This window comes from Oncorhynchus clarkii, unplaced genomic scaffold (genome assembly GCF_045791955.1).
Source record: "Oncorhynchus clarkii lewisi isolate Uvic-CL-2024 unplaced genomic scaffold, UVic_Ocla_1.0 unplaced_contig_1099_pilon_pilon, whole genome shotgun sequence".
Lineage (NCBI taxonomy): Eukaryota > Metazoa > Chordata > Actinopteri > Salmoniformes > Salmonidae > Oncorhynchus > Oncorhynchus clarkii.
Genome location: NW_027259611.1, coordinates 1 through 20,000, shown reverse-complemented (window position 1 = coordinate 20,000; position 20,000 = coordinate 1). Strand labels below are relative to the sequence as shown.

Sequence of the window (20,000 nt, the reverse complement as noted above, 5' to 3'; positions counted from 1 at the left end):
CCTTTATCCTATCATACATTCTCAACACCATCCCTTTCCTGACATCCTCATCTACCCCCCAGACAGTATCTACGATCGCCTGCTCAGGCAGGAACCCTGGCACCACCTCATACCTAAAGTCCCTCAGTCTTATCATACCCGCCTTCATTATTACCTTACTCTCCAGCATCTTTCCCTCTGATTTCAGCATTGGGTTCAGAAAAACTGGTATATTCAAAATCACCCCAATAGAGTCACACTCATAACTTACTTGCGGTAAGAACTCCGCCCAGGCCCTGAACACCTCCTGATAAAACTCAGGCACCTCTGCATACATGCTGGGCTTGAAACACATTAACAACCCATAATCTCCACAACCTCCACTCCTATGCAACCAATGCCTGAAAAACTCCTTCCACCCCTGACCCTCCTCCCCATACAAAAACCGTTGTACTCTCTTCACCCTCATGGCTTTTAACTTCACCTCCAGATCTATTAATCTCAAACCACCCCTATCATAATCTGCTATCATTACATCATGAGCAATCTTCACCCCCTTCCCACCCCACAGGAAATCAGACATTAAATTATTAATTCCCTTCAGAGCCCATACAGGCATGTCCATAACCCCTAAGGTATACACACATTTTGACATTAACAATGCATTCACCACAACCACTTTCCCCCTCAATTTTAATTTCCTTTGTTTCCAGTAATTCAGAGTCGTCTTTATTTTATTAATCACCCCTGTCCAAGTTAAGTCCCTCGCCTCCCGCTCATCTACCCCAATATTCACACCCAAAATTCTCACATGCCCCTTAACAGTCTTAAAAGGAATGTTACATGTAGACATAACAGTATCATCAGCACATAACATTTGAGACTTTTCTACATTCACCTTAGCCCCAGAAGCTCTCCCATACACATCAAAACACTTCATCAGACAATTCACACTCTCTCCATCCCGCAAAGTACAGGTGGTGTCATCAGCATAATGATGCAGTACACTGACGCCTCCCCCCGGGAGGTCCACTCCATGCACTCCTCCATTCCGCTTTACAAACGCCGCTAAAGGCTCTACTGAGACGCTGTATAGTAGTGCAGACAATGGACAACCCTGCCTAACAGACCTGCCCAGGGGAAAAGGATCAGTCAGCACACCATTACATTTCACGACACTGCACGCTGACCCATACAAAAGCTTCACCCATCCTTTAAGACGAGGCCCGAACCCAAATCTTTCCAAGGCCTCTAACAGGAACCGATGCTCCACCCGATCAAAGGCTTTATTCAGATCTAGACAGAGCACCGCCCCACCCACCTCCCCCATCTGCTTCACCACATCCCGGATAGTGCAGAGGGTGTCCACTACATCCCGCCCCGGAACTCCATAGGCCTGAGTAGGTGCTATGATGCTTCCCATCACCTTATTCAACCTATTAGCCATTATCTTCGCAAGCACCTTATTGTCGGAGTTCAAAAGGGTTATTGGTCTGTAGTTCTCTAATTTCAGTCTGCTCCCCTTCCCTTTGTATAACACAGTCAACACACCCATAGCTAAAGATTCAGGGACTACCCTCTTCTCCTCCATACACACATACACACGCAGCATTAGTGGGGCCAGTATGTCACTAAACTCACGGTAAAACTCTGCAGTAAGACCATCTGAACCCGGGCTCTTATTCAAGTTCAGGCCCAATATGGCAGCTTTAACCTCTGCCAATGTAAAATCAGCATCACACATCTCTACATCCTCAGTCGACACCCTAGCCTCTACTGCGTCTAGCACTCTTCTCATACACACTTCATCTACCCCACCCGACGTAAATAAGCCCTTATAAAAAGAATGCACTGTATTCAAAATTCCTTCCAGATCTGTCACCCTCTCCCCCCTCTCATTTATCAGCTCAGTTAGAAAACTCCTTTCCTGCTTCCTCCTTTCTAACCCCAGGAAAAAAGCAGTATTTCTCTCCCCCTCCACCACATACTGTGCTCTACTCCTCACCACTGCCCCCATGCACCTGTGCCTCTCTACGACCCTCAACTCCTCCCTCACCCTCAGGTACTCTGTCACATCATAGCCTGGGCAGTTTTCTACCTTTTCTAACTCCAATAACAGGCGAGATTTAAGAATCCCCTCCTCCCTCCTCCTTGTCACATTTGCCCGTCTTGCACTAGATATTGCCAGCCGCTTGAACTCCCCTTTTAATCCTTCCCACCACACACTCACATCCGACTCAAATAAAGGATCTGACACGGCGTCATTCACACACTCTTTCACTGCTGCCCTAAACACCTCATCCTTCAGCATACTGGCATTAAGACACCACAAACCACCCCCCCTCCCCTCCCCTGATGCACCCAGCCTGAAAAGCAGAGCATCATGGTCACTAAAAAATGTGTGTGAATACTTTACCCCCACAACCAAGTGCGCAACCTCTCTATGAGTGAGACACAAATCTATACGTGACTGCTTGAGCTCACCCCTCACCACTTGTCTTCGAGAGAACACCCGCTTATCTGGATTCCTCTCCCTCCATATATCCACCCAATCCTCATCCCTCATTAGCCTTAATAGCGCTCCCCGAGATGAGTCAGAGCTAAAATGTGCGCTACTTGAGGCATCTAGCCTATCCATCCATACATTAAAATCCCCAACAAGCAAACAGTTTTTCCCACATAATCCTCCCATAGACATAAACATAACCCTCCTCTCAATTTCATTATTAGGAGCATAGACATTGTACAACGAGTACTCCATATCTTGATAAGTGAAACCCACTCCCACCATTCGACCCACAGTGTCAGCACATAACAAATTTAAGTTAGACACAACGTCATGTTTTACCAAAATAGCTACCCCACATGCCCGCACAGTACCATTACTCACGTACATTAGTCCATTCCATCTCTGCCTTACATTATCCATATACGGCTCAGTCCAATGGGTCTCCTGAAGACATAATATATCCGCAGAGAAGGCTTCCAACACCAGCTCTAGCTTTTCTTTGCTACGAAGTCCATTGGTGTTAATAGATACAACTCTCACCATTATGACTATAAAGAGGGGATGAATCCAGTCCATCATGATTGATCTTTTTTCTTCTTTTTCTTCTTGGTTATCATGTTCCTTTTACTATCCCAACGCATTGATTTTATGTACTCCAAATCTTCCTCCGACAGCTCTTCTTCAGACTCTTTACGTTTGCGAGAGTCATCCCTTGCATTATCCACCTCCCTAGAGGAGCCCCCCTCTCCACGAGGATCGCCCTCCAACTCTACATCGTCTAGGCTTGAGCTTATCCCTCCATCCTTGGGTGCCTCCCTTCCTTCAGTACAAGGCTCCGTCTCCACTTCCTCCTCTGGCTGCCTCTGTTCTTCGTCCTCCTTCTCTCCCTGGGGTTGCTCACTCATGCCAATTTCCTCCCCAGCTTCCTCCACCTCGTTCTCCTCCACGACACTATTTGCGCTGAAATCCTGTGATGCCCAGTCCTGAGCACCTTCCCCATGGGGACAGGAGCACTGCGCTACACCCCTCCCGCATCCAACACAACCTCGCTCTCTCCTCCCATTGCACTCTCGTGCGTAATGCCCCTGCTCACCACACTTATGACATGCGAAATCAGGGCACTCTCGTAGCACGTGCCCTGGCTGGATACACAGCCTACAGACCTTGACCTGCCGATCGTGTATTACTCTGAAGTACTCAGCCCCTTCCAACGTTTCAAATTTGGCAGAATATGGCAACGAGCGCACAGTGTCTGTGAACCTAACTTTACAGAAGCGCGTCCCATCAGCAATGTCCGTCCCCGGCCAGTAGCGCCTTTTCACCGGCGATATAGCAGACACACCCCATGCTCTTAGCCGCTCTGTGATGTCCTCGTCTGTAATATATACTGGGAGGTTTAAGAAGGATACAACCATCTCATCCAGCGATAGATCCTTTGCCATGATTCGACAGCTCCGGATTTTAAATCCATCCATCAGTTTTTCTTTCCCTCTCGCACTTGACAGCGTCACTTCAAATCGCTTTTCATCTTTGACCCGACAGCCGCAGACCAGTCCACAAACTTCTTTAATCCCTCTCAATACCTCCATCATTGTAATCTTCTCTTCTCCCATAATTTCCACAGCCACTGTTAAATTCTTTTCATATTTTTGCGCCTGTCTTGCTGCAGCGCCATTATCCATGTTTCCTTTGTTCGTAGTCTTTTTTCCAGCGTTGGTCAAAGCCATTGTATCCATCCGAATAACGACAGGAGGAAATTGGTGCACTATGTAAAGTCAAAGTGAGCCTGATTAACAGCTGTTGCATTTTCACCATTTAGATAAGCATCTTTGTGTCACTCAAAAAGTGGAAGAAATTGCATATACTGTAGCCATAATTTGTAGCACAGATTGTTGGATGAAATACAAACTAACCTTGCTTACTTATTTCAAAGAGAGGGCACATATTTCAGCCTTGTGGGAAAAAACGGACAAAGAGTTGAAATTCCACAAGGCAGTGACAAAAAGCTTACAGCACCTGGTATTCCCAGGCGGTCTCCCATCCAAGTACTAACCAGGCCCGACCCTGCTTAGCTTCCGAGATCGGACGAGATCAGGCGTACTCAGGCCGGTGTGGCCGTAAGCGAAAGCCAATCTCAAAAAGTGGATGAAATTGCATATACTGTAGCCATAATTTGTAGCACAGATTGTTGGATGAAATACAAACTAACCTTGCTTACTTATTTCAAAGAGAGGGCACATATTTCAGCCTTGTGGGAAAAAACGGACAAAGAGTTGAAATTCCACAAGGCAGTGACAAAAAGCTTACAGCACCTGGTATTCCCAGGCGGTCTCCCATCCAAGTACTAACCAGGCCCGACCCTGCTTAGCTTCCGAGATCGGACGAGATCAGGCGTACTCAGGCCGGTGTGGCCGTAAGCGAAAGCCAATCTCAAAAAGTGGATGAAATTGCATATACTGTAGCCATAATTTGTAGCACAGATTGTTGGATGAAATACAAACTAACCTTGCTTACTTATTTCAAAGAGAGGGCACATATTTCAGCCTTGTGGGAAAAAACGGACAAAGAGTTGAAATTCCACAAGGCAGTGACAAAAAGCTTACAGCACCTGGTATTCCCAGGCGGTCTCCCATCCAAGTACTAACCAGGCCCGACCCTGCTTAGCTTCCGAGATCGGACGAGATCAGGCGTACTCAGGCCGGTGTGGCCGTAAGCGAAAGCCAATCTCAAAAAGTGGATGAAATTGCATATACTGTAGCCATAATTTGTAGCACAGATTGTTGGATGAAATACAAACTAACCTTGCTTACTTATTTCAAAGAGAGGGCACATATTTCAGCCTTGTGGGAAAAAACGGACAAAGAGTTGAAATTCCACAAGGCAGTGACAAAAAGCTTACAGCACCTGGTATTCCCAGGCGGTCTCCCATCCAAGTACTAACCAGGCCCGACCCTGCTTAGCTTCCGAGATCGGACGAGATCAGGCGTACTCAGGCCGGTGTGGCCGTAAGCGAAAGCCAATCTCAAAAAGTGGATGAAATTGCATATACTGTAGCCATAATTTGTAGCACAGATTGTTGGATGAAATACAAACTAACCTTGCTTACTTATTTCAAAGAGAGGGCACATATTTCAGCCTTGTGGGAAAAAACGGACAAAGAGTTGAAATTCCACAAGGCAGTGACAAAAAGCTTACAGCACCTGGTATTCCCAGGCGGTCTCCCATCCAAGTACTAACCAGGCCCGACCCTGCTTAGCTTCCGAGATCGGACGAGATCAGGCGTACTCAGGCCGGTGTGGCCGTAAGCGAAAGCCAATCTCAAAAAGTGGATGAAATTGCATATACTGTAGCCATAATTTGTAGCACAGATTGTTGGATGAAATACAAACTAACCTTGCTTACTTATTTCAAAGAGAGGGCACATATTTCAGCCTTGTGGGAAAAAACGGACAAAGAGTTGAAATTCCACAAGGCAGTGACAAAAAGCTTACAGCACCTGGTATTCCCAGGCGGTCTCCCATCCAAGTACTAACCAGGCCCGACCCTGCTTAGCTTCCGAGATCGGACGAGATCAGGCGTACTCAGGCCGGTGTGGCCGTAAGCGAAAGCCAATCTCAAAAAGTGGATGAAATTGCATATACTGTAGCCATAATTTGTAGCACAGATTGTTGGATGAAATACAAACTAACCTTGCTTACTTATTTCAAAGAGAGGGCACATATTTCAGCCTTGTGGGAAAAAACGGACAAAGAGTTGAAATTCCACAAGGCAGTGACAAAAAGCTTACAGCACCTGGTATTCCCAGGCGGTCTCCCATCCAAGTACTAACCAGGCCCGACCCTGCTTAGCTTCCGAGATCGGACGAGATCAGGCGTACTCAGGCCGGTGTGGCCGTAAGCGAAAGCCAATCTCAAAAAGTGGATGAAATTGCATATACTGTAGCCATAATTTGTAGCACAGATTGTTGGATGAAATACAAACTAACCTTGCTTACTTATTTCAAAGAGAGGGCACATATTTCAGCCTTGTGGGAAAAAACGGACAAAGAGTTGAAATTCCACAAGGCAGTGACAAAAAGCTTACAGCACCTGGTATTCCCAGGCGGTCTCCCATCCAAGTACTAACCAGGCCCGACCCTGCTTAGCTTCCGAGATCGGACGAGATCAGGCGTACTCAGGCCGGTGTGGCCGTAAGCGAAAGCCAATCTCAAAAAGTGGATGAAATTGCATATACTGTAGCCATAATTTGTAGCACAGATTGTTGGATGAAATACAAACTAACCTTGCTTACTTATTTCAAAGAGAGGGCACATATTTCAGCCTTGTGGGAAAAAACGGACAAAGAGTTGAAATTCCACAAGGCAGTGACAAAAAGCTTACAGCACCTGGTATTCCCAGGCGGTCTCCCATCCAAGTACTAACCAGGCCCGACCCTGCTTAGCTTCCGAGATCGGACGAGATCAGGCGTACTCAGGCCGGTGTGGCCGTAAGCGAAAGCCAATCTCAAAAAGTGGATGAAATTGCATATACTGTAGCCATAATTTGTAGCACAGATTGTTGGATGAAATACAAACTAACCTTGCTTACTTATTTCAAAGAGAGGGCACATATTTCAGCCTTGTGGGAAAAAACGGACAAAGAGTTGAAATTCCACAAGGCAGTGACAAAAAGCTTACAGCACCTGGTATTCCCAGGCGGTCTCCCATCCAAGTACTAACCAGGCCCGACCCTGCTTAGCTTCCGAGATCGGACGAGATCAGGCGTACTCAGGCCGGTGTGGCCGTAAGCGAAAGCCAATCTCAAAAAGTGGATGAAATTGCATATACTGTAGCCATAATTTGTAGCACAGATTGTTGGATGAAATACAAACTAACCTTGCTTACTTATTTCAAAGAGAGGGCACATATTTCAGCCTTGTGGGAAAAAACGGACAAAGAGTTGAAATTCCACAAGGCAGTGACAAAAAGCTTACAGCACCTGGTATTCCCAGGCGGTCTCCCATCCAAGTACTAACCAGGCCCGACCCTGCTTAGCTTCCGAGATCGGACGAGATCAGGCGTACTCAGGCCGGTGTGGCCGTAAGCGAAAGCCAATCTCAAAAAGTGGATGAAATTGCATATACTGTAGCCATAATTTGTAGCACAGATTGTTGGATGAAATACAAACTAACCTTGCTTACTTATTTCAAAGAGAGGGCACATATTTCAGCCTTGTGGGAAAAAACGGACAAAGAGTTGAAATTCCACAAGGCAGTGACAAAAAGCTTACAGCACCTGGTATTCCCAGGCGGTCTCCCATCCAAGTACTAACCAGGCCCGACCCTGCTTAGCTTCCGAGATCGGACGAGATCAGGCGTACTCAGGCCGGTGTGGCCGTAAGCGAAAGCCAATCTCAAAAAGTGGATGAAATTGCATATACTGTAGCCATAATTTGTAGCACAGATTGTTGGATGAAATACAAACTAACCTTGCTTACTTATTTCAAAGAGAGGGCACATATTTCAGCCTTGTGGGAAAAAACGGACAAAGAGTTGAAATTCCACAAGGCAGTGACAAAAAGCTTACAGCACCTGGTATTCCCAGGCGGTCTCCCATCCAAGTACTAACCAGGCCCGACCCTGCTTAGCTTCCGAGATCGGACGAGATCAGGCGTACTCAGGCCGGTGTGGCCGTAAGCGAAAGCCAATCTCAAAAAGTGGATGAAATTGCATATACTGTAGCCATAATTTGTAGCACAGATTGTTGGATGAAATACAAACTAACCTTGCTTACTTATTTCAAAGAGAGGGCACATATTTCAGCCTTGTGGGAAAAAACGGACAAAGAGTTGAAATTCCACAAGGCAGTGACAAAAAGCTTACAGCACCTGGTATTCCCAGGCGGTCTCCCATCCAAGTACTAACCAGGCCCGACCCTGCTTAGCTTCCGAGATCGGACGAGATCAGGCGTACTCAGGCCGGTGTGGCCGTAAGCGAAAGCCAATCTCAAAAAGTGGATGAAATTGCATATACTGTAGCCATAATTTGTAGCACAGATTGTTGGATGAAATACAAACTAACCTTGCTTACTTATTTCAAAGAGAGGGCACATATTTCAGCCTTGTGGGAAAAAACGGACAAAGAGTTGAAATTCCACAAGGCAGTGACAAAAAGCTTACAGCACCTGGTATTCCCAGGCGGTCTCCCATCCAAGTACTAACCAGGCCCGACCCTGCTTAGCTTCCGAGATCGGACGAGATCAGGCGTACTCAGGCCGGTGTGGCCGTAAGCGAAAGCCAATCTCAAAAAGTGGATGAAATTGCATATACTGTAGCCATAATTTGTAGCACAGATTGTTGGATGAAATACAAACTAACCTTGCTTACTTATTTCAAAGAGAGGGCACATATTTCAGCCTTGTGGGAAAAAACGGACAAAGAGTTGAAATTCCACAAGGCAGTGACAAAAAGCTTACAGCACCTGGTATTCCCAGGCGGTCTCCCATCCAAGTACTAACCAGGCCCGACCCTGCTTAGCTTCCGAGATCGGACGAGATCAGGCGTACTCAGGCCGGTGTGGCCGTAAGCGAAAGCCAATCTCAAAAAGTGGATGAAATTGCATATACTGTAGCCATAATTTGTAGCACAGATTGTTGGATGAAATACAAACTAACCTTGCTTACTTATTTCAAAGAGAGGGCACATATTTCAGCCTTGTGGGAAAAAACGGACAAAGAGTTGAAATTCCACAAGGCAGTGACAAAAAGCTTACAGCACCTGGTATTCCCAGGCGGTCTCCCATCCAAGTACTAACCAGGCCCGACCCTGCTTAGCTTCCGAGATCGGACGAGATCAGGCGTACTCAGGCCGGTGTGGCCGTAAGCGAAAGCCAATCTCAAAAAGTGGATGAAATTGCATATACTGTAGCCATAATTTGTAGCACAGATTGTTGGATGAAATACAAACTAACCTTGCTTACTTATTTCAAAGAGAGGGCACATATTTCAGCCTTGTGGGAAAAAACGGACAAAGAGTTGAAATTCCACAAGGCAGTGACAAAAAGCTTACAGCACCTGGTATTCCCAGGCGGTCTCCCATCCAAGTACTAACCAGGCCCGACCCTGCTTAGCTTCCGAGATCGGACGAGATCAGGCGTACTCAGGCCGGTGTGGCCGTAAGCGAAAGCCAATCTCAAAAAGTGGATGAAATTGCATATACTGTAGCCATAATTTGTAGCACAGATTGTTGGATGAAATACAAACTAACCTTGCTTACTTATTTCAAAGAGAGGGCACATATTTCAGCCTTGTGGGAAAAAACGGACAAAGAGTTGAAATTCCACAAGGCAGTGACAAAAAGCTTACAGCACCTGGTATTCCCAGGCGGTCTCCCATCCAAGTACTAACCAGGCCCGACCCTGCTTAGCTTCCGAGATCGGACGAGATCAGGCGTACTCAGGCCGGTGTGGCCGTAAGCGAAAGCCAATCTCAAAAAGTGGATGAAATTGCATATACTGTAGCCATAATTTGTAGCACAGATTGTTGGATGAAATACAAACTAACCTTGCTTACTTATTTCAAAGAGAGGGCACATATTTCAGCCTTGTGGGAAAAAACGGACAAAGAGTTGAAATTCCACAAGGCAGTGACAAAAAGCTTACAGCACCTGGTATTCCCAGGCGGTCTCCCATCCAAGTACTAACCAGGCCCGACCCTGCTTAGCTTCCGAGATCGGACGAGATCAGGCGTACTCAGGCCGGTGTGGCCGTAAGCGAAAGCCAATCTCAAAAAGTGGATGAAATTGCATATACTGTAGCCATAATTTGTAGCACAGATTGTTGGATGAAATACAAACTAACCTTGCTTACTTATTTCAAAGAGAGGGCACATATTTCAGCCTTGTGGGAAAAAACGGACAAAGAGTTGAAATTCCACAAGGCAGTGACAAAAAGCTTACAGCACCTGGTATTCCCAGGCGGTCTCCCATCCAAGTACTAACCAGGCCCGACCCTGCTTAGCTTCCGAGATCGGACGAGATCAGGCGTACTCAGGCCGGTGTGGCCGTAAGCGAAAAGCCAATCTCAAAAAGTGGATGAAATTGCATATACTGTAGCCATAATTTGTAGCACAGATTGTTGGATGAAATACAAACTAACCTTGCTTACTTATTTCAAAGAGAGGGCACATATTTCAGCCTTGTGGGAAAAAACGGACAAAGAGTTGAAATTCCACAAGGCAGTGACAAAAAGCTTACAGCACCTGGTATTCCCAGGCGGTCTCCCATCCAAGTACTAACCAGGCCCGACCCTGCTTAGCTTCCGAGATCGGACGAGATCAGGCGTACTCAGGCCGGTGTGGCCGTAAGCGAAAGCCAATCTCAAAAAGTGGATGAAATTGCATATACTGTAGCCATAATTTGTAGCACAGATTGTTGGATGAAATACAAACTAACCTTGCTTACTTATTTCAAAGAGAGGGCACATATTTCAGCCTTGTGGGAAAAAACGGACAAAGAGTTGAAATTCCACAAGGCAGTGACAAAAAGCTTACAGCACCTGGTATTCCCAGGCGGTCTCCCATCCAAGTACTAACCAGGCCCGACCCTGCTTAGCTTCCGAGATCGGACGAGATCAGGCGTACTCAGGCCGGTGTGGCCGTAAGCGAAAGCCAATCTCAAAAAGTGGATGAAATTGCATATACTGTAGCCATAATTTGTAGCACAGATTGTTGGATGAAATACAAACTAACCTTGCTTACTTATTTCAAAGAGAGGGCACATATTTCAGCCTTGTGGGAAAAAACGGACAAAGAGTTGAAATTCCACAAGGCAGTGACAAAAAGCTTACAGCACCTGGTATTCCCAGGCGGTCTCCCATCCAAGTACTAACCAGGCCCGACCCTGCTTAGCTTCCGAGATCGGACGAGATCAGGCGTACTCAGGCCGGTGTGGCCGTAAGCGAAAGCCAATCTCAAAAAGTGGATGAAATTGCATATACTGTAGCCATAATTTGTAGCACAGATTGTTGGATGAAATACAAACTAACCTTGCTTACTTATTTCAAAGAGAGGGCACATATTTCAGCCTTGTGGGAAAAAACGGACAAAGAGTTGAAATTCCACAAGGCAGTGACAAAAAGCTTACAGCACCTGGTATTCCCAGGCGGTCTCCCATCCAAGTACTAACCAGGCCCGACCCTGCTTAGCTTCCGAGATCGGACGAGATCAGGCGTACTCAGGCCGGTGTGGCCGTAAGCGAAAGCCAATCTCAAAAAGTGGATGAAATTGCATATACTGTAGCCATAATTTGTAGCACAGATTGTTGGATGAAATACAAACTAACCTTGCTTACTTATTTCAAAGAGAGGGCACATATTTCAGCCTTGTGGGAAAAAACGGACAAAGAGTTGAAATTCCACAAGGCAGTGACAAAAAGCTTACAGCACCTGGTATTCCCAGGCGGTCTCCCATCCAAGTACTAACCAGGCCCGACCCTGCTTAGCTTCCGAGATCGGACGAGATCAGGCGTACTCAGGCCGGTGTGGCCGTAAGCGAAAGCCAATCTCAAAAAGTGGATGAAATTGCATATACTGTAGCCATAATTTGTAGCACAGATTGTTGGATGAAATACAAACTAACCTTGCTTACTTATTTCAAAGAGAGGGCACATATTTCAGCCTTGTGGGAAAAAACGGACAAAGAGTTGAAATTCCACAAGGCAGTGACAAAAAGCTTACAGCACCTGGTATTCCCAGGCGGTCTCCCATCCAAGTACTAACCAGGCCCGACCCTGCTTAGCTTCCGAGATCGGACGAGATCAGGCGTACTCAGGCCGGTGTGGCCGTAAGCGAAAGCCAATCTCAAAAAGTGGATGAAATTGCATATACTGTAGCCATAATTTGTAGCACAGATTGTTGGATGAAATACAAACTAACCTTGCTTACTTATTTCAAAGAGAGGGCACATATTTCAGCCTTGTGGGAAAAAACGGACAAAGAGTTGAAATTCCACAAGGCAGTGACAAAAAGCTTACAGCACCTGGTATTCCCAGGCGGTCTCCCATCCAAGTACTAACCAGGCCCGACCCTGCTTAGCTTCCGAGATCGGACGAGATCAGGCGTACTCAGGCCGGTGTGGCCGTAAGCGAAAGCCAATCTCAAAAAGTGGATGAAATTGCATATACTGTAGCCATAATTTGTAGCACAGATTGTTGGATGAAATACAAACTAACCTTGCTTACTTATTTCAAAGAGAGGGCACATATTTCAGCCTTGTGGGAAAAAACGGACAAAGAGTTGAAATTCCACAAGGCAGTGACAAAAAGCTTACAGCACCTGGTATTCCCAGGCGGTCTCCCATCCAAGTACTAACCAGGCCCGACCCTGCTTAGCTTCCGAGATCGGACGAGATCAGGCGTACTCAGGCCGGTGTGGCCGTAAGCGAGAAACTATCTCTTGGTGCACTATGTAAAGTCAAAGTGAGCCTGATTAACAGCTGTTGCATTTTCACCATTTAGATAAGCATCTTTGTGTCACTCAAAAAGTGGATGAAATTGCATATACTGTAGCCATAATTTGTAGCACAGATTGTTGGATGAAATACAAACTAACCTTGCTTACTTATTTCAAAGAGAGGGCACATATTTCAGCCTTGTGGGAAAAAACGGACAAAGAGTTGAAATTCCACAAGGCAGTGACAAAAAGCTTACAGCACCTGGTATTCCCAGGCGGTCTCCCATCCAAGTACTAACCAGGCCCGACCCTGCTTAGCTTCCGAGATCGGACGAGATCAGGCGTACTCAGGCCGGTGTGGCCGTAAGCGAAAGCCAATCTCAAAAAGTGGATGAAATTGCATATACTGTAGCCATAATTTGTAGCACAGATTGTTGGATGAAATACAAACTAACCTTGCTTACTTATTTCAAAGAGAGGGCACATATTTCAGCCTTGTGGGAAAAAACGGACAAAGAGTTGAAATTCCACAAGGCAGTGACAAAAAGCTTACAGCACCTGGTATTCCCAGGCGGTCTCCCATCCAAGTACTAACCAGGCCCGACCCTGCTTAGCTTCCGAGATCGGACGAGATCAGGCGTACTCAGGCCGGTGTGGCCGTAAGCGAAAGCCAATCTCAAAAAGTGGATGAAATTGCATATACTGTAGCCATAATTTGTAGCACAGATTGTTGGATGAAATACAAACTAACCTTGCTTACTTATTTCAAAGAGAGGGCACATATTTCAGCCTTGTGGGAAAAAACGGACAAAGAGTTGAAATTCCACAAGGCAGTGACAAAAAGCTTACAGCACCTGGTATTCCCAGGCGGTCTCCCATCCAAGTACTAACCAGGCCCGACCCTGCTTAGCTTCCGAGATCGGACGAGATCAGGCGTACTCAGGCCGGTGTGGCCGTAAGCGAAAGCCAATCTCAAAAAGTGGATGAAATTGCATATACTGTAGCCATAATTTGTAGCACAGATTGTTGGATGAAATACAAACTAACCTTGCTTACTTATTTCAAAGAGAGGGCACATATTTCAGCCTTGTGGGAAAAAACGGACAAAGAGTTGAAATTCCACAAGGCAGTGACAAAAAGCTTACAGCACCTGGTATTCCCAGGCGGTCTCCCATCCAAGTACTAACCAGGCCCGACCCTGCTTAGCTTCCGAGATCGGACGAGATCAGGCGTACTCAGGCCGGTGTGGCCGTAAGCGAAAGCCAATCTCAAAAAGTGGATGAAATTGCATATACTGTAGCCATAATTTGTAGCACAGATTGTTGGATGAAATACAAACTAACCTTGCTTACTTATTTCAAAGAGAGGGCACATATTTCAGCCTTGTGGGAAAAAACGGACAAAGAGTTGAAATTCCACAAGGCAGTGACAAAAAGCTTACAGCACCTGGTATTCCCAGGCGGTCTCCCATCCAAGTACTAACCAGGCCCGACCCTGCTTAGCTTCCGAGATCGGACGAGATCAGGCGTACTCAGGCCGGTGTGGCCGTAAGCGAAAGCCAATCTCAAAAAGTGGATGAAATTGCATATACTGTAGCCATAATTTGTAGCACAGATTGTTGGATGAAATACAAACTAACCTTGCTTACTTATTTCAAAGAGAGGGCACATATTTCAGCCTTGTGGGAAAAAACGGACAAAGAGTTGAAATTCCACAAGGCAGTGACAAAAAGCTTACAGCACCTGGTATTCCCAGGCGGTCTCCCATCCAAGTACTAACCAGGCCCGACCCTGCTTAGCTTCCGAGATCGGACGAGATCAGGCGTACTCAGGCCGGTGTGGCCGTAAGCGAAAGCCAATCTCAAAAAGTGGATGAAATTGCATATACTGTAGCCATAATTTGTAGCACAGATTGTTGGATGAAATACAAACTAACCTTGCTTACTTATTTCAAAGAGAGGGCACATATTTCAGCCTTGTGGGAAAAAACGGACAAAGAGTTGAAATTCCACAAGGCAGTGACAAAAAGCTTACAGCACCTGGTATTCCCAGGCGGTCTCCCATCCAAGTACTAACCAGGCCCGACCCTGCTTAGCTTCCGAGATCGGACGAGATCAGGCGTACTCAGGCCGGTGTGGCCGTAAGCGAAAGCCAATCTCAAAAAGTGGATGAAATTGCATATACTGTAGCCATAATTTGTAGCACAGATTGTTGGATGAAATACAAACTAACCTTGCTTACTTATTTCAAAGAGAGGGCACATATTTCAGCCTTGTGGGAAAAAACGGACAAAGAGTTGAAATTCCACAAGGCAGTGACAAAAAGCTTACAGCACCTGGTATTCCCAGGCGGTCTCCCATCCAAGTACTAACCAGGCCCGACCCTGCTTAGCTTCCGAGATCGGACGAGATCAGGCGTACTCAGGCCGGTGTGGCCGTAAGCGAAAGCCAATCTCAAAAAGTGGATGAAATTGCATATACTGTAGCCATAATTTGTAGCACAGATTGTTGGATGAAATACAAACTAACCTTGCTTACTTATTTCAAAGAGAGGGCACATATTTCAGCCTTGTGGGAAAAAACGGACAAAGAGTTGAAATTCCACAAGGCAGTGACAAAAAGCTTACAGCACCTGGTATTCCCAGGCGGTCTCCCATCCAAGTACTAACCAGGCCCGACCCTGCTTAGCTTCCGAGATCGGACGAGATCAGGCGTACTCAGGCCGGTGTGGCCGTAAGCGAAAGGTGCACTATGTAAAGTCAAAGTGAGCCTGATTAACAGCTGTTGCATTTTCACCAAGTGCATCTTTGATGAAGAAATTGCATATACTGTAGCCATAATTTGTAGCACAGATTGTTGGATGAAATACAAACTAACCTTGCTTACTTATTTCAAAGAGAGGGCACATATTTCAGCCTTGTGGGAAAAAACGGACAAAGAGTTGAAATTCCACAAGGCAGTGACAAAAAGCTTACAGCACCTGGTATTCCCAGGCGGTCTCCCATCCAAGTACTAACCAGGCCCGACCCTGCTTAGCTTCCGAGATCGGACGAGATCAGGCGTACTCAGGCCGGTGTGGCCGTAAGCGAAAGCCAATCTCAAAAAGTGGATGAAATTGCATATACTGTAGCCATAATTTGTAGCACAGATTGTTGGATGAAATACAAACTAACCTTGCTTACTTATTTCAAAGAGAGGGCACATATTTCAGCCTTGTGGGAAAAAACGGACAAAGAGTTGAAATTCCACAAGGCAGTGACAAAAAGCTTACAGCACCTGGTATTCCCAGGCGGTCTCCCATCCAAGTACTAACCAGGCCCGACCCTGCTTAGCTTCCGAGATCGGACGAGATCAGGCGTACTCAGGCCGGTGTGGCCGTAAGCGAAAGCCAATCTCAAAAAGTGGATGAAATTGCATATACTGTAGCCATAATTTGTAGCACAGATTGTTGGATGAAATACAAACTAACCTTGCTTACTTATTTCAAAGAGAGGGCACATATTTCAGCCTTGTGGGAAAAAACGGACAAAGAGTTGAAATTCCACAAGGCAGTGACAAAAAGCTTACAGCACCTGGTATTCCCAGGCGGTCTCCCATCCAAGTACTAACCAGGCCCGACCCTGCTTAGCTTCCGAGATCGGACGAGATCAGGCGTACTCAGGCCGGTGTGGCCGTAAGCGAAAGCCAATCTCAAAAAGTGGATGAAATTGCATATACTGTAGCCATAATTTGTAGCACAGATTGTTGGATGAAATACAAACTAACCTTGCTTACTTATTTCAAAGAGAGGGCACATATTTCAGCCTTGTGGGAAAAAACGGACAAAGAGTTGAAATTCCACAAGGCAGTGACAAAAAGCTTACAGCACCTGGTATTCCCAGGCGGTCTCCCATCCAAGTACTAACCAGGCCCGACCCTGCTTAGCTTCCGAGATCGGACGAGATCAGGCGTACTCAGGCCGGTGTGGCCGTAAGCGAAAGCCAATCTCAAAAAGTGGATGAAATTGCATATACTGTAGCCATAATTTGTAGCACAGATTGTTGGATGAAATACAAACTAACCTTGCTTACTTATTTCAAAGAGAGGGCACATATTTCAGCCTTGTGGGAAAAAACGGACAAAGAGTTGAAATTCCACAAGGCAGTGACAAAAAGCTTACAGCACCTGGTATTCCCAGGCGGTCTCCCATCCAAGTACTAACCAGGCCCGACCCTGCTTAGCTTCCGAGATCGGACGAGATCAGGCGTACTCAGGCCGGTGTGGCCGTAAGCGAAAGCCAATCTCAAAAAGTGGATGAAATTGCATATACTGTAGCCATAATTTGTAGCACAGATTGTTGGATGAAATACAAACTAACCTTGCTTACTTATTTCAAAGAGAGGGCACATATTTCAGCCTTGTGGGAAAAAACGGACAAAGAGTTGAAATTCCACAAGGCAGTGACAAAAAGCTTACAGCACCTGGTATTCCCAGGCGGTCTCCCATCCAAGTACTAACCAGGCCCGACCCTGCTTAGCTTCCGAGATCGGACGAGATCAGGCGTACTCAGGCCGGTGTGGCCGTAAGCGAAAGCTATCTCTTGGTGCACTATGTATCAAAGTGAGCCTGATTAACAGCTGTTGCATTTTCACCATTTAGATAAGCATCTTTGTGTCACTCAAAAAGTGGATGAAATTGCATATACTGTAGCCATAATTTGTAGCACAGATTGTTGGATGAAATACAAACTAACCTTGCTTACTTATTTCAAAGAGAGGGCACATATTTCAGCCTTGTGGGAAAAAACGGACAAAGAGTTGAAATTCCACAAGGCAGTGACAAAAAGCTTACAGCACCTGGTATTCCCAGGCGGTCTCCCATCCAAGTACTAACCAGGCCCGACCCTGCTTAGCTTCCGAGATCGGACGAGATCAGGCGTACTCAGGCCGGTGTGGCCGTAAGCGAAAGCCAATCTCAAAAAGTGGATGAAATTGCATATACTGTAGCCATAATTTGTAGCACAGATTGTTGGATGAAATACAAACTAACCTTGCTTACTTATTTCAAAGAGAGGGCACATATTTCAGCCTTGTGGGAAAAAACGGACAAAGAGTTGAAATTCCACAAGGCAGTGACAAAAAGCTTACAGCACCTGGTATTCCCAGGCGGTCTCCCATCCAAGTACTAACCAGGCCCGACCCTGCTTAGCTTCCGAGATCGGACGAGATCAGGCGTACTCAGGCCGGTGTGGCCGTAAGCGAAAGCCAATCTCAAAAAGTGGATGAAATTGCATATACTGTAGCCATAATTTGTAGCACAGATTGTTGGATGAAATACAAACTAACCTTGCTTACTTATTTCAAAGAGAGGGCACATATTTCAGCCTTGTGGGAAAAAACGGACAAAGAGTTGAAATTCCACAAGGCAGTGACAAAAAGCTTACAGCACCTGGTATTCCCAGGCGGTCTCCCATCCAAGTACTAACCAGGCCCGACCCTGCTTAGCTTCCGAGATCGGACGAGATCAGGCGTACTCAGGCCGGTGTGGCCGTAAGCGAAAGCCAATCTCAAAAAGTGGATGAAATTGCATATACTGTAGCCATAATTTGTAGCACAGATTGTTGGATGAAATACAAACTAACCTTGCTTACTTATTTCAAAGAGAGGGCACATATTTCAGCCTTGTGGGAAAAAACGGACAAAGAGTTGAAATTCCACAAGGCAGTGACAAAAAGCTTACAGCACCTGGTATTCCCAGGCGGTCTCCCATCCAAGTACTAACCAGGCCCGACCCTGCTTAGCTTCCGAGATCGGACGAGATCAGGCGTACTCAGGCCGGTGTGGCCGTAAGCGAAAGCCAATCTCAAAAAGTGGATGAAATTGCATATACTGTAGCCATAATTTGTAGCACAGATTGTTGGATGAAATACAAACTAACCTTGCTTACTTATTTCAAAGAGAGGGCACATATTTCAGCCTTGTGGGAAAAAACGGACAAAGAGTTGAAATTCCACAAGGCAGTGACAAAAAGCTTACAGCACCTGGTATTCCCAGGCGGTCTCCCATCCAAGTACTAACCAGGCCCGACCCTGCTTAGCTTCCGAGATCGGACGAGATCAGGCGTACTCAGGCCGGTGTGGCCGTAAGCGAAAGCCAATCTCAAAAAGTGGATGAAATTGCATATACTGTAGCCATAATTTGTAGCACAGATTGTTGGATGAAATACAAACTAACCTTGCTTACTTATTTCAAAGAGAGGGCACATATTTCAGCCTTGTGGGAAAAAACGGACAAAGAGTTGAAATTCCACAAGGCAGTGACAAAAAGCTTACAGCACCTGGTATTCCCAGGCGGTCTCCCATCCAAGTACTAACCAGGCCCGACCCTGCTTAGCTTCCGAGATCGGACGAGATCAGGCGTACTCAGGCCGGTGTGGCCGTAAGCGAAAGCCAATCTCAAAAAGTGGATGAAATTGCATATACTGTAGCCATAATTTGTAGCACAGATTGTTGGATGAAATACAAACTAACCTTGCTTACTTATTTCAAAGAGAGGGCACATATTTCAGCCTTGTGGGAAAAAACGGACAAAGAGTTGAAATTCCACAAGGCAGTGACAAAAAGCTTACAGCACCTGGTATTCCCAGGCGGTCTCCCATCCAAGTACTAACCAGGCCCGACCCTGCTTAGCTTCCGAGATCGGACGAGATCAGGCGTACTCAGGCCGGTGTGGACGTAAGCGAAAGCCAATCTCAAAAAGTGGATGAAATTGCATATACTGTAGCCATAATTTGTAGCACAGATTGTTGGATGAAATACAAACTAACCTTGCTTACTTATTTCAAAGAGAGGGCACATATTTCAGCCTTGTGGGAAAAAACGGACAAAGAGTTGAAATTCCACAAGGCAGTGACAAAAAGCTTACAGCACCTGGTATTCCCAGGCGGTCTCCCATCCAAGTACTAACCAGGCCCGACCCTGCTTAGCTTCCGAGATCGGACGAGATCAGGCGTACTCAGGCCGGTGTGGCCGTAAGCGAAAGCCAATCTCAAAAAGTGGATGAAATTGCATATACTGTAGCCATAATTTGTAGCACAGATTGTTGGATGAAATAC

At 46.1% G+C, this 20,000-nt stretch overlaps 52 non-coding genes across 52 annotated transcripts; all 52 read right to left on the bottom strand.

The window, feature by feature from the left end:
- Window positions 1-4,492: 4,492 nt before the first annotated feature.
- Window positions 4,493-4,611, bottom strand: LOC139400421 (5S ribosomal RNA). The gene has a single exon (XR_011632542.1). It is a non-coding gene; the product is annotated as a 5S ribosomal RNA (ribosomal RNA).
- A 177-nt stretch (window positions 4,612-4,788) lies between these two features.
- Window positions 4,789-4,907, bottom strand: LOC139400491 (5S ribosomal RNA). The gene has a single exon (XR_011632612.1). It is a non-coding gene; the product is annotated as a 5S ribosomal RNA (ribosomal RNA).
- A 177-nt stretch (window positions 4,908-5,084) lies between these two features.
- LOC139400490 (5S ribosomal RNA) lies at window positions 5,085-5,203 on the bottom strand. Its single transcript, XR_011632611.1, has one exon. It is a non-coding gene; the product is annotated as a 5S ribosomal RNA (ribosomal RNA).
- A 177-nt stretch (window positions 5,204-5,380) lies between these two features.
- On the bottom strand, window positions 5,381-5,499 carry LOC139400489 (5S ribosomal RNA). The gene has a single exon (XR_011632610.1). It is a non-coding gene; the product is annotated as a 5S ribosomal RNA (ribosomal RNA).
- Window positions 5,500-5,676: 177 nt separating this feature from the next.
- LOC139400488 (5S ribosomal RNA) lies at window positions 5,677-5,795 on the bottom strand. The gene has a single exon (XR_011632609.1). It is a non-coding gene; the product is annotated as a 5S ribosomal RNA (ribosomal RNA).
- Window positions 5,796-5,972: 177 nt separating this feature from the next.
- On the bottom strand, window positions 5,973-6,091 carry LOC139400487 (5S ribosomal RNA). The gene has a single exon (XR_011632608.1). It is a non-coding gene; the product is annotated as a 5S ribosomal RNA (ribosomal RNA).
- A 177-nt stretch (window positions 6,092-6,268) lies between these two features.
- LOC139400485 (5S ribosomal RNA) lies at window positions 6,269-6,387 on the bottom strand. Its single transcript, XR_011632606.1, has one exon. It is a non-coding gene; the product is annotated as a 5S ribosomal RNA (ribosomal RNA).
- A 177-nt stretch (window positions 6,388-6,564) lies between these two features.
- Window positions 6,565-6,683, bottom strand: LOC139400484 (5S ribosomal RNA). The gene has a single exon (XR_011632605.1). It is a non-coding gene; the product is annotated as a 5S ribosomal RNA (ribosomal RNA).
- Window positions 6,684-6,860: 177 nt separating this feature from the next.
- Window positions 6,861-6,979, bottom strand: LOC139400483 (5S ribosomal RNA). The gene has a single exon (XR_011632604.1). It is a non-coding gene; the product is annotated as a 5S ribosomal RNA (ribosomal RNA).
- A 177-nt stretch (window positions 6,980-7,156) lies between these two features.
- LOC139400482 (5S ribosomal RNA) lies at window positions 7,157-7,275 on the bottom strand. Its single transcript, XR_011632603.1, has one exon. It is a non-coding gene; the product is annotated as a 5S ribosomal RNA (ribosomal RNA).
- Window positions 7,276-7,452: 177 nt separating this feature from the next.
- Window positions 7,453-7,571, bottom strand: LOC139400481 (5S ribosomal RNA). Its single transcript, XR_011632602.1, has one exon. It is a non-coding gene; the product is annotated as a 5S ribosomal RNA (ribosomal RNA).
- Window positions 7,572-7,748: 177 nt separating this feature from the next.
- LOC139400480 (5S ribosomal RNA) lies at window positions 7,749-7,867 on the bottom strand. The gene has a single exon (XR_011632601.1). It is a non-coding gene; the product is annotated as a 5S ribosomal RNA (ribosomal RNA).
- A 177-nt stretch (window positions 7,868-8,044) lies between these two features.
- On the bottom strand, window positions 8,045-8,163 carry LOC139400479 (5S ribosomal RNA). The gene has a single exon (XR_011632600.1). It is a non-coding gene; the product is annotated as a 5S ribosomal RNA (ribosomal RNA).
- Window positions 8,164-8,340: 177 nt separating this feature from the next.
- On the bottom strand, window positions 8,341-8,459 carry LOC139400478 (5S ribosomal RNA). Its single transcript, XR_011632599.1, has one exon. It is a non-coding gene; the product is annotated as a 5S ribosomal RNA (ribosomal RNA).
- Window positions 8,460-8,636: 177 nt separating this feature from the next.
- Window positions 8,637-8,755, bottom strand: LOC139400477 (5S ribosomal RNA). Its single transcript, XR_011632598.1, has one exon. It is a non-coding gene; the product is annotated as a 5S ribosomal RNA (ribosomal RNA).
- A 177-nt stretch (window positions 8,756-8,932) lies between these two features.
- Window positions 8,933-9,051, bottom strand: LOC139400476 (5S ribosomal RNA). Its single transcript, XR_011632597.1, has one exon. It is a non-coding gene; the product is annotated as a 5S ribosomal RNA (ribosomal RNA).
- Window positions 9,052-9,228: 177 nt separating this feature from the next.
- On the bottom strand, window positions 9,229-9,347 carry LOC139400474 (5S ribosomal RNA). Its single transcript, XR_011632595.1, has one exon. It is a non-coding gene; the product is annotated as a 5S ribosomal RNA (ribosomal RNA).
- Window positions 9,348-9,524: 177 nt separating this feature from the next.
- On the bottom strand, window positions 9,525-9,643 carry LOC139400473 (5S ribosomal RNA). The gene has a single exon (XR_011632594.1). It is a non-coding gene; the product is annotated as a 5S ribosomal RNA (ribosomal RNA).
- Window positions 9,644-9,820: 177 nt separating this feature from the next.
- LOC139400472 (5S ribosomal RNA) lies at window positions 9,821-9,939 on the bottom strand. Its single transcript, XR_011632593.1, has one exon. It is a non-coding gene; the product is annotated as a 5S ribosomal RNA (ribosomal RNA).
- Window positions 9,940-10,116: 177 nt separating this feature from the next.
- Window positions 10,117-10,235, bottom strand: LOC139400471 (5S ribosomal RNA). Its single transcript, XR_011632592.1, has one exon. It is a non-coding gene; the product is annotated as a 5S ribosomal RNA (ribosomal RNA).
- A 177-nt stretch (window positions 10,236-10,412) lies between these two features.
- Window positions 10,413-10,531, bottom strand: LOC139400470 (5S ribosomal RNA). Its single transcript, XR_011632591.1, has one exon. It is a non-coding gene; the product is annotated as a 5S ribosomal RNA (ribosomal RNA).
- A 178-nt stretch (window positions 10,532-10,709) lies between these two features.
- On the bottom strand, window positions 10,710-10,828 carry LOC139400469 (5S ribosomal RNA). Its single transcript, XR_011632590.1, has one exon. It is a non-coding gene; the product is annotated as a 5S ribosomal RNA (ribosomal RNA).
- A 177-nt stretch (window positions 10,829-11,005) lies between these two features.
- Window positions 11,006-11,124, bottom strand: LOC139400468 (5S ribosomal RNA). Its single transcript, XR_011632589.1, has one exon. It is a non-coding gene; the product is annotated as a 5S ribosomal RNA (ribosomal RNA).
- A 177-nt stretch (window positions 11,125-11,301) lies between these two features.
- Window positions 11,302-11,420, bottom strand: LOC139400467 (5S ribosomal RNA). Its single transcript, XR_011632588.1, has one exon. It is a non-coding gene; the product is annotated as a 5S ribosomal RNA (ribosomal RNA).
- A 177-nt stretch (window positions 11,421-11,597) lies between these two features.
- On the bottom strand, window positions 11,598-11,716 carry LOC139400466 (5S ribosomal RNA). Its single transcript, XR_011632587.1, has one exon. It is a non-coding gene; the product is annotated as a 5S ribosomal RNA (ribosomal RNA).
- A 177-nt stretch (window positions 11,717-11,893) lies between these two features.
- Window positions 11,894-12,012, bottom strand: LOC139400465 (5S ribosomal RNA). The gene has a single exon (XR_011632586.1). It is a non-coding gene; the product is annotated as a 5S ribosomal RNA (ribosomal RNA).
- A 177-nt stretch (window positions 12,013-12,189) lies between these two features.
- Window positions 12,190-12,308, bottom strand: LOC139400463 (5S ribosomal RNA). Its single transcript, XR_011632584.1, has one exon. It is a non-coding gene; the product is annotated as a 5S ribosomal RNA (ribosomal RNA).
- Window positions 12,309-12,485: 177 nt separating this feature from the next.
- On the bottom strand, window positions 12,486-12,604 carry LOC139400462 (5S ribosomal RNA). Its single transcript, XR_011632583.1, has one exon. It is a non-coding gene; the product is annotated as a 5S ribosomal RNA (ribosomal RNA).
- A 177-nt stretch (window positions 12,605-12,781) lies between these two features.
- Window positions 12,782-12,900, bottom strand: LOC139400461 (5S ribosomal RNA). Its single transcript, XR_011632582.1, has one exon. It is a non-coding gene; the product is annotated as a 5S ribosomal RNA (ribosomal RNA).
- A 260-nt stretch (window positions 12,901-13,160) lies between these two features.
- On the bottom strand, window positions 13,161-13,279 carry LOC139400460 (5S ribosomal RNA). The gene has a single exon (XR_011632581.1). It is a non-coding gene; the product is annotated as a 5S ribosomal RNA (ribosomal RNA).
- Window positions 13,280-13,456: 177 nt separating this feature from the next.
- Window positions 13,457-13,575, bottom strand: LOC139400459 (5S ribosomal RNA). Its single transcript, XR_011632580.1, has one exon. It is a non-coding gene; the product is annotated as a 5S ribosomal RNA (ribosomal RNA).
- Window positions 13,576-13,752: 177 nt separating this feature from the next.
- On the bottom strand, window positions 13,753-13,871 carry LOC139400458 (5S ribosomal RNA). Its single transcript, XR_011632579.1, has one exon. It is a non-coding gene; the product is annotated as a 5S ribosomal RNA (ribosomal RNA).
- Window positions 13,872-14,048: 177 nt separating this feature from the next.
- Window positions 14,049-14,167, bottom strand: LOC139400457 (5S ribosomal RNA). The gene has a single exon (XR_011632578.1). It is a non-coding gene; the product is annotated as a 5S ribosomal RNA (ribosomal RNA).
- Window positions 14,168-14,344: 177 nt separating this feature from the next.
- Window positions 14,345-14,463, bottom strand: LOC139400456 (5S ribosomal RNA). Its single transcript, XR_011632577.1, has one exon. It is a non-coding gene; the product is annotated as a 5S ribosomal RNA (ribosomal RNA).
- Window positions 14,464-14,640: 177 nt separating this feature from the next.
- On the bottom strand, window positions 14,641-14,759 carry LOC139400455 (5S ribosomal RNA). The gene has a single exon (XR_011632576.1). It is a non-coding gene; the product is annotated as a 5S ribosomal RNA (ribosomal RNA).
- A 177-nt stretch (window positions 14,760-14,936) lies between these two features.
- On the bottom strand, window positions 14,937-15,055 carry LOC139400454 (5S ribosomal RNA). Its single transcript, XR_011632575.1, has one exon. It is a non-coding gene; the product is annotated as a 5S ribosomal RNA (ribosomal RNA).
- Window positions 15,056-15,232: 177 nt separating this feature from the next.
- On the bottom strand, window positions 15,233-15,351 carry LOC139400452 (5S ribosomal RNA). Its single transcript, XR_011632573.1, has one exon. It is a non-coding gene; the product is annotated as a 5S ribosomal RNA (ribosomal RNA).
- Window positions 15,352-15,528: 177 nt separating this feature from the next.
- Window positions 15,529-15,647, bottom strand: LOC139400451 (5S ribosomal RNA). The gene has a single exon (XR_011632572.1). It is a non-coding gene; the product is annotated as a 5S ribosomal RNA (ribosomal RNA).
- Window positions 15,648-15,876: 229 nt separating this feature from the next.
- Window positions 15,877-15,995, bottom strand: LOC139400450 (5S ribosomal RNA). The gene has a single exon (XR_011632571.1). It is a non-coding gene; the product is annotated as a 5S ribosomal RNA (ribosomal RNA).
- Window positions 15,996-16,172: 177 nt separating this feature from the next.
- LOC139400449 (5S ribosomal RNA) lies at window positions 16,173-16,291 on the bottom strand. The gene has a single exon (XR_011632570.1). It is a non-coding gene; the product is annotated as a 5S ribosomal RNA (ribosomal RNA).
- A 177-nt stretch (window positions 16,292-16,468) lies between these two features.
- Window positions 16,469-16,587, bottom strand: LOC139400448 (5S ribosomal RNA). Its single transcript, XR_011632569.1, has one exon. It is a non-coding gene; the product is annotated as a 5S ribosomal RNA (ribosomal RNA).
- A 177-nt stretch (window positions 16,588-16,764) lies between these two features.
- On the bottom strand, window positions 16,765-16,883 carry LOC139400447 (5S ribosomal RNA). The gene has a single exon (XR_011632568.1). It is a non-coding gene; the product is annotated as a 5S ribosomal RNA (ribosomal RNA).
- Window positions 16,884-17,060: 177 nt separating this feature from the next.
- On the bottom strand, window positions 17,061-17,179 carry LOC139400446 (5S ribosomal RNA). Its single transcript, XR_011632567.1, has one exon. It is a non-coding gene; the product is annotated as a 5S ribosomal RNA (ribosomal RNA).
- A 177-nt stretch (window positions 17,180-17,356) lies between these two features.
- Window positions 17,357-17,475, bottom strand: LOC139400445 (5S ribosomal RNA). The gene has a single exon (XR_011632566.1). It is a non-coding gene; the product is annotated as a 5S ribosomal RNA (ribosomal RNA).
- Window positions 17,476-17,731: 256 nt separating this feature from the next.
- LOC139400437 (5S ribosomal RNA) lies at window positions 17,732-17,850 on the bottom strand. The gene has a single exon (XR_011632558.1). It is a non-coding gene; the product is annotated as a 5S ribosomal RNA (ribosomal RNA).
- Window positions 17,851-18,027: 177 nt separating this feature from the next.
- LOC139400426 (5S ribosomal RNA) lies at window positions 18,028-18,146 on the bottom strand. Its single transcript, XR_011632547.1, has one exon. It is a non-coding gene; the product is annotated as a 5S ribosomal RNA (ribosomal RNA).
- Window positions 18,147-18,323: 177 nt separating this feature from the next.
- LOC139400486 (5S ribosomal RNA) lies at window positions 18,324-18,442 on the bottom strand. The gene has a single exon (XR_011632607.1). It is a non-coding gene; the product is annotated as a 5S ribosomal RNA (ribosomal RNA).
- A 177-nt stretch (window positions 18,443-18,619) lies between these two features.
- LOC139400475 (5S ribosomal RNA) lies at window positions 18,620-18,738 on the bottom strand. Its single transcript, XR_011632596.1, has one exon. It is a non-coding gene; the product is annotated as a 5S ribosomal RNA (ribosomal RNA).
- Window positions 18,739-18,915: 177 nt separating this feature from the next.
- On the bottom strand, window positions 18,916-19,034 carry LOC139400464 (5S ribosomal RNA). The gene has a single exon (XR_011632585.1). It is a non-coding gene; the product is annotated as a 5S ribosomal RNA (ribosomal RNA).
- A 177-nt stretch (window positions 19,035-19,211) lies between these two features.
- On the bottom strand, window positions 19,212-19,330 carry LOC139400453 (5S ribosomal RNA). The gene has a single exon (XR_011632574.1). It is a non-coding gene; the product is annotated as a 5S ribosomal RNA (ribosomal RNA).
- A 177-nt stretch (window positions 19,331-19,507) lies between these two features.
- LOC139400441 (5S ribosomal RNA) lies at window positions 19,508-19,626 on the bottom strand. The gene has a single exon (XR_011632562.1). It is a non-coding gene; the product is annotated as a 5S ribosomal RNA (ribosomal RNA).
- A 177-nt stretch (window positions 19,627-19,803) lies between these two features.
- On the bottom strand, window positions 19,804-19,922 carry LOC139400420 (5S ribosomal RNA). The gene has a single exon (XR_011632541.1). It is a non-coding gene; the product is annotated as a 5S ribosomal RNA (ribosomal RNA).
- Window positions 19,923-20,000: the final 78 nt, after the last annotated feature.